This window comes from Alligator sinensis, unplaced genomic scaffold (assembly GCF_000455745.1).
Source record: "Alligator sinensis unplaced genomic scaffold, ASM45574v1 scaffold281_4, whole genome shotgun sequence".
NCBI lineage: Eukaryota > Metazoa > Chordata > Crocodylia > Alligatoridae > Alligator > Alligator sinensis.
The window spans coordinates 504-8,836 of NW_005842699.1; positions in this window are offsets into that span (position 1 = coordinate 504).

The window sequence follows — 8,333 nt, forward strand, 5'->3', positions numbered from 1 at the left end:
GGGAGGGAGAAGAAGGGAGGGGGGAAAAGAGCCAAAGGTGAGTCAGGAAGACTCTACAGTAATAGTGAGTCAAGGAAGAAAAGAGGCTGTCTGTGAAAAAGGAAATAGCTGGAAATTAGGAAGACAAAAAGCAGAAAAAGGAGGGGAGGGGAGGGGAGAAGAGGGCAGAAAGAGGAAGGGGGAAGAAAAGTGTAAAAGGTCAGGTTTGACAGGTACCTGGTGAATCAGATATCAGGCAGGTTGTAATGCATCATAAATCCAATGTCTATATTGAGTCCACGATTTTTAGTATCCAGTAGATTTATGAAAGGAAGTTTGTAGGCTCATCTATGAAAGGTGTTTTGTAAATTCCCCATGAGGATTAGAAAAGAGACTGGAGAGGGAGCGTGTGACAGGGGGTTATCCTGAGGCTGACCTCTGTCAGCCTATCTACCTGCTTTGGGTAGTCTGCCCGCCTATCTTTCCTGCCATGCCTTGTTAGTAAATAATTAAATTGTTCATTAAGTGGAAGGCTGCCCTTCACGCACCCAGTTATACCGGACACTGCATACATGCTCCAACCTTCCCAACACATGTCCCATGCCTCATGGGTGTTACTATCGTCATCAACTCTATACACCCCTGGCATTGAACTCTCTGGTTCCTGTGTCTCTGCAACATGTAGGCACAGAGTTCTCTGGTGACTGGCTTTCTGTGCCTCTCTCTCGGATGCCTGGGTCAGTGCCTCTCTCCTGGGTACCTGGTTCTGCGTCCCTGTGGCACTCTGGGCTCACTGCGCCCCTGTAGCCGCACCCCTGTGGCTCTCCGCTCACTGTGCCCGACAGTGGGCTCTACCTAAGCATATGCCCTTTCTCTTCAGGCACTGAGGCCTCCAAACCCCACCCTTCTAGCTTCACCCTGATCCTCTGGGATAAACATGAATACAAACACAAACCCCTAGGATATAAATTGAATACTAACAATAACAACAGTGCTATGCCTCTTTAAAGGGGACAAACTTCCACTCAGAGTAACATGCCCCTATTCTAGGTTACACAGGGAATTTCCCAGGTGTCATGTAGCACCCAGATAGCAGAGCAGGCACTACTGGGAGAGCTAGGCAGGCAGCACCAGGTCTCAAGTAGCTTCAGTAGGCAGGAACTCCTTCCCTGTCATTTGCCAGTGTGTGCATCTGCTAACTACAATCTGGGCTTGTATATCTCAGAACCCTGCCTCCTGCTGGTCAGGTGATTTTGGCAGGTGTGGCCAATTGCTCCCTTAGGCTGCTACCCCAACACCCTGCAGCTGGGGAGCTCTGCTTGGCGCTTCTTCATCCTTAAGAAGCAGGCACATCTTAGTGCCCTGCTACAGAGTGATCGTCTTGTGAGAAGCGTGCCCTCGCAGGTATTCTCATCTTTGATAGATTTCCAGTGTTCGTTCATTCTGGTGCACAGTTGTCGTTTTGTTTCTCCTACATATTTTCCATCAGGGCATTTAGTGACTGGATAAGATATATAATATTTCTGGAGGTGCAGGTGTAAGATCCAGGAATTATGATGGTTCTGTTGTGGAATGTAGTTATTGTAGGGGTGGTGGAGATGTGCTGGCAGGTTTTACATTTCTTGTCCTGGCATGGTCTGGATCCATTCAGTGTGGTTTGAGTCATAAGAAGTTTGCTTCTGGTGATGAGGTTAGCAAAGTTTGGTGCTTGTTTAAAGGCTAGGATGGGTGGTTCTGGAAAGATCTCTTTAAGAGTTGGGTCTTCTTCTAGTGTGGACTGAAACTGTTTAAGGATTTTCCATGTAGGTTCCAGGAAAGGGTGATATGTCATAACTAATGGTGTGCGATTTGTGGGGATTTTCCTTTTGTACTGCAGCAAATCTTCATGTGGTATCTAGGTGGCTCTTCCAAAAGTGCAATCCATCTCTCTGGAGGAGTGTCCTTGTTGGCTGAAGGTCACAGATTTCATAGACATTAGGGCTGGAAGGGACCTCGCAAGATCTCTGGGTCCAGCCCCCTGCCCAAGGGGCAGGAAGTCAGCTAGGGTCACAGGATCCAAGCAAGATAGGCATCCAAATGTTTCTTGAAAGTGTCCAGAGTAGGTGCTTGCATGAGCTCTGGTGGGGAGTCTATTCCAGGCCCTGGGGATTTGGCCAGTAAAAAAAAGTTGTTCCTTATGTCCAGCCTAAAACGGTCTTCCAGGAGTTTGTGACTGTTGGACCTTGTCTTCTCTTGGGGTGCCCTGGTGAACAGATGTTCTCCCAGTTCCTGATACATACATACCCTTTATATAGCCTGCCACCAAGTCACCCCTGAGCCTACGCTTCTCCAGGCTGAAGAGTCCCATGGCTCTTAACCTCTCTTCATAAGGCCTGCTCTCTTGGCCTCTGATCATGAGAGTGGCTCTCCTCTGACCTCTTTCAAGTTTCTCCACACCCTTTCTGAATTGTAGAGCCCAGAACTGGATGTAGTACTCCAGCTGCAGTCTCACCAAGGCCAAGTACAGTGTGAGGATGACTTCCTGGGTCTTGCTTGAGATGCAAGCCAGAGTTTTGTTTGCTTTGCTGGCTGCAGTATCGCATTGGTGGTTCATGTTCATCTTGTGGTCAGTCATGACCCCCAAGTCTCTTTCAGTCATGGTGATAGCAAGTGTAGCACTGCTGAGCCTGTAAGTGTGATGCGGGTTTTTTCTCCTGAGGTGGAGCACCTTGCATTTCTTCATATTGAATGCCATCAGGTTTTCATCTCCGCATCTTGCGAGCCTGTCAAGGCTGGCCTGGATCACCAGCCTATCCTAAAGTGTGACCATACTTCCCCATAGTTTGGTGTTGTCAGTGAACTTAGCCAGTCTGCTCTGACACCAGAGTCCAGATCATTTATAAATATCTTAAAGAGTACAGATCCGAGAATGGAGCCCTGGGGTACACCACTGGTCACTATGTACCATGTTGATTTGGTTCCAGTTACCACTCTCTGGATCCAACCTTGGAGCCAGTTCCACAGCCATTGGACCATAAGGTTGTCAAAGCTGCAGTTCCCCAATTTTGCCATGAGGACATCATGAGACACCAGGTCAAAGGCTTTTTTAAAGTCCAAATATATTATATCAACCTCTTTTCCTTTGTCCAGGTGATGTGTCACCTGGTCATAGAAGGAAATGAGATTGGTCAGGCAAGACCTACCCACACCAAAGCTGTGTTGGCTATCCCTCAGAATGTTGCTTTCTGTAGGGGGGAGGAAGGGGGCAGTGACCCTAGTGCAGCGTGCTTTGGGGCCAGAGACACTCTTTGTCCAAGGGACCCCTGGTTGGACAATATGGGAGCTCCTCTTGTCCACCCTTGTCCTGGCAGCCAACCTAGCTCTTCCTCCTTCTTCAGATGAAGAGCCTGCCAGCAGGAGTTAATCTCCTCTTCACCATCCCTGATGGCATGCAGCCTCTATACCTCAGTCTGAAGCTCCCTTATCCAGCACTCCAGAGACTCCAATACGGAGCAAACCTCACCACGAGGTGTGTCATTGCTCCTGATCCTATGTGCCCGCAATCGTGTCAGGTAGTTCCCACAGCCGAAAGTCCTGTCTCAGTGAAGGCTGGAACCATAGGTTGCGTCTGGGTGGAGGCCTCAGAGGTACCGGAGGGGAAGGCGGGGTCCGGTCACAAAGGGGATCTTTGGGGTGTGGCATATCCCCACCATGGTACAGGTAGTAGTCTGGGCTATTATTCTGCCAACCCATCTCTTCAGGCTCACCTTCCTGTGAGAACTCCCACGCTAACTCGTGTCCCGGGCTCAGACAGTGCCTGTTTGCATGTTCTATTCATGTGGCTTCTTGGGGGGACTAGGCCAAGTAGGAGCTGGGTGGGGGCATGACCCTCCTCAGCTCCTGTCAGCTGCCTCCTGCAGCTAATTCCCACGAGCCCCATTTACCTCCCAGCTGTGCTGGGGGGCTCAAGGTTTGGGTCCGCCCTGCGTTTGCTGGGGGTTCCTGGGCTCACGGGTGCATGAAGGACTCCCACCCATGCGTCTCTTGCCAGAGCCGGACCCCCAAAGCGTGGCTTCTACCATTGGCAGGCCCTTTTTAATCCTGTCCATGTGGGGGACAGATAAGTGCCCCCCCTTCCTCTAACTGATACACCAGGTGGCACCAGTCGCATGGCTTCTTGTGGGGCTGGGCCAAGTAGGAGCCGGGTGGGGGCACAACCCTCCTCGGATCCTCTCGGCTGCCTCCCACAGCTGTCTAATTCCCACCCACCATGGGCCCCGCCTACCTCCTGGCTGTGCTGGGGATTAAGGTCAGGGTCTGCCACGTGTCTGCCGGGGTGCCGGGCTCACAGGGGTGTGACGGGCTTCTGCCCATGGGTCTCTCACCAGAGCCAAACCCCAAAGTGCCAATCCTTTTGAGATTTGTGAGGTGGCAACCACAGGTATTCTTCTCAGTGCAAATTTGGTGGTATTGAAGAGCTTGGTTGTAAATTACAACTTTCTTGGTGCTTAGGGTGATTACTGGTTCTGTGTAGAAATGTATGTTGGTCTGTGGGTTTCTTATATGTGGTGGTTTGAATATTACCATTTTGGATATTGATCATGGCGTCCAAAAAGGAAATGCTGGTGTTAGAGTATTCAAGCGATAGACTGATGGAGGGGTAATGACTGTTGAATTTTTAGTGGAAATCCATCAGAGACTGCAGGATTTTGGTCCAAATGATGAAGATGTCATCTAGGTATACCAAGTATAGTAAGGGTTTGATGATACAGCTCTTGAGGAATTCTTCTTCTAGGTTGGCCATAAAAAGGATGGCATATGGTGGGGACATTTTGGTGCCCATAGCTGTGCCCATGGTCTGGAGGAAGTGTTGGTTGTTGAAACTGAAATTGTCATGTGTAAGGATAAAGTATATGACTTCAGTGATATCCTGAGGTCTGTACGCTGAGTTGTAATCTCGCTCTTGCAGATACGCGAGGCAGGCTTGGATGCCATCCTGGTGTGGGATGTTGGTGTATAAGCTACTGCCATCCATGGTGGATAGGAGGATATTGCTGGGAAGATGGTCTATGTTTTTGAGTTTTTGCAGGAAGTCTGTTTGGATGAAACTCAGTCTTTTTGTGACAAACTGAGGTACATAATTCAGCAGGTATCTTCCAGTACACAGAGAGCAAGTAGGCATGACTTGACAGAAAGACCAGAAAAATACAGCCTTAGGAATCAGGGGTGACACTGGAGACCATTAAAACCCCAAGTCTGCAACTGAGCCTTTAGCCGTTATGTTAAAGTAGGTGTATTTGAGCCCAGCTCATACCAAAACTCTTGGGCTCTAAATGCATACACCCAGCAAGGTAGCCAAGCTGGGTTCAAAGCATGTATAATAAAAAGGAGTTTTTAGGAGTAAAGGTTTGTCTGGAAACTGTAAGAAGGTTTGGACAGAAATCCAGGTAAGATTTAGACTTACTTAGAAATTATTCCATTATTTTATATTCTAGACTTTATTCCATGCACATATCCATACTACTTCTGTTTCTATCTAAACACATGCTCAATCTTGAATGCTAGATTTAGCTACATAACTTTTCAATACATTAAACAATTGTGCAACAGACCCACAAATTCAATGAGTAAATAACCACAAACTTTTCCTCACCTGTTTTAAACCTTTTGTTGTAAATATGGGCATTCAGAGCCGCTCTAAGTAAAGCACCAGAAGTGTCTGTGGGCTTTAGTTAAAGTGCCCCTGCTGCCATTTTGAAGTGCAGGGATGATGATGCACGAGATGCTGCAGTCTGCCGGAGCACGGTAAATTACCACGCTCCAGCAGACTTGATTAATCAAGTCTACTAGTTGCTCATGTATAGGCACCCTATGACAATATAGCAGTGTGGAAAAGAAATCAAAATGTATGCTTTTATATTTATCCTTATTATGTCACTTATGACATTCAGACAGTATCTTGGTATTATGATATACAGAGTACACCACCAGCTGGAACTAAATTCTATGATAAGGCTCCTGAATTCTAAGAAACTATGGAAATTCTTCTGTAGCTCATCTGTATTTTTATTTAAACATAATTTTTCAGTAGTTTCCTTGTTATTTATCTTGATATAAAATGCCATTGACCCAGACTATATGTTAGGCTTCTCAAAAGGCTACAGATTTTTGTATGAATAAACTTACATGGCGAGTTGGAGGTTCTGGCAATCAGGAAACATACAAGTATGGGGTTTTGACAAAAAAAGAGCATTGGTATATTGCCCAAATATTTAAAGCTGAGATGATAAGTGATATCCACATTTAAATGTGACTGACCTTTTTCAGAGTTAACACTGCATTAAGATGGATAACAGAGCTTTTGCTTTGGGTTACCCGAGGCCTCAAGGAAACATTACTGGTTTCAGGTGTATTTGGTTCACATTTTCACACACAATTTTCACATCATCATTCAATCAAATTTATTTTACTGCAACTGAGACTCCCATTTCCTTATCAATCTTTTAAGCCAAACACCTTCTTTCACTACTACACCTGCATAAATATTCACTTACCATCTGGTACATGCTACTGAGAAGCACTTAATTGGACTAGATGGACCTGTGGTCTGACCCAGTAAGGCAGCTCTACATACTGCAATCAATTCTACTTCATCTAAGATATTAAATTACTGACTGTATCCAAACGCTAATTTCAATTCTTGTAACTCACTTACATTAAGAAAACATGCAATGTGTATGTGAGCAAGGTATGGGTGCCCTAAAGTTAGTCTTGCATGCTTAACAAAAAAAAGTATGTGCATTTTAGACTTTCATGCAGATTAATCTCAACATATCATATTATACTATGAGCAAAATAAACAATGCATATTTATGGGAGAGCTGGAGAAAACTGAGAGAAACAATACCCTTCCATGCTTGGGCTAAACAGTCACATTGACACTGGTTTTCAAAATATAACTGTTAGAGTAAAAAAAAAAAAATCAGCAAGAAAGAAGAAATTGTGGGGATGGGGTAAGCATGCAACAGAAGCACAGTGAATTTATCTAGTCATGGATTTCTCTATTATTTTATAAACAATATGTTTATTTGGTGTAGCACTATATTAGGAGGAAAACAATATAAATAGACCTTTGTTATGGGCATGCTTCTATGAGCAACATCATAAACATTTAAACAGTTACTTCGACACTAGGTCTTTTAATGTCTTTATTGTATACTAGTGTAGAATTAATGTTCTTGAAAATAGCCTGGAGGGTTTCTAAACTAGTAAGAGAGAGTGTGTTACCATGGTAATATACTGAATTAAAGTGAGATCATTTCACACATTCATGGCAGTCTAGTGACCAAGCAATGTAGGAAAGGTTGGGTTTTTGTTTTTAATTTTTTAATATCCTCATAGATTCAGTGTTGACCAAAATACAGGCAATTAAACTTTACACAGTAAAAGATCTTACATAATTGCAAAATAGTCTCCATAATTTAAATTCCTAGATGTGCTGCTTCAAAGCACCCAACACTGTCTTGTTTACTTGCTTTCGACCTGTTGTAGTGTTTACCATGGCTGACTACTAACATTAATCATTCATATTATGGAAACTTGCAAATGCTTACTCGCTGCACTGGGCACTACACACACAGAAAGGAATAGTAAGTGCTCCATGTTGGGTGTAATATAAAATACAATCATACTTCAATTTTAGATAACTTTTCACAGTAAGAACCTGCTTAGCAAAATATTCATGTGTAGAAATCTCTGTTTATCTGCATGGACACTAACAAGACTGAAGCTTAAGACTTGATCAGAACAGAAAATATAACACATAAATATAAATGTAATTACAGTGACTATGAGGTAACAAATTATTGTACTTGATCAGGTACTTTGTAAAGAGAAAACATGCAAGTTAAACTTAATATCTGACAAAACAATGTGCTCAAAAGGCAAATTATAAAAATATTATTATACAGGCTAGTTAAGCTTTGCATCATTACAAAAATATATATAGTCTTAATTTAAACATAGTTGGTTCCACATCATAGCAAATACTGTCAAGAAATAAGGCATGCCATGTAGGCTCTCTAAACAATGGGCATAATGCATTCTGCGAACCAATTCCATTAGCCAGAATAGCTTACTTGCCATAGCAAGTTTTTATGCTATATGACTGGTGAAATGGCACCAACTCTGTTTAAAACCTGGAAGACTTATGCCTAAATAATTTTAGTCTAAAAGATACAAATCTCACTGTATATAAATATTACCTGCATTACTGTCAAAAGCCTTCTATCGCAACCTCTTTGGGGATTAAGTATAGCCTCTCTTGATAAACTCTTTTGAAAAGTATTAGGGCTTATAAAACCTGAACTTTCATT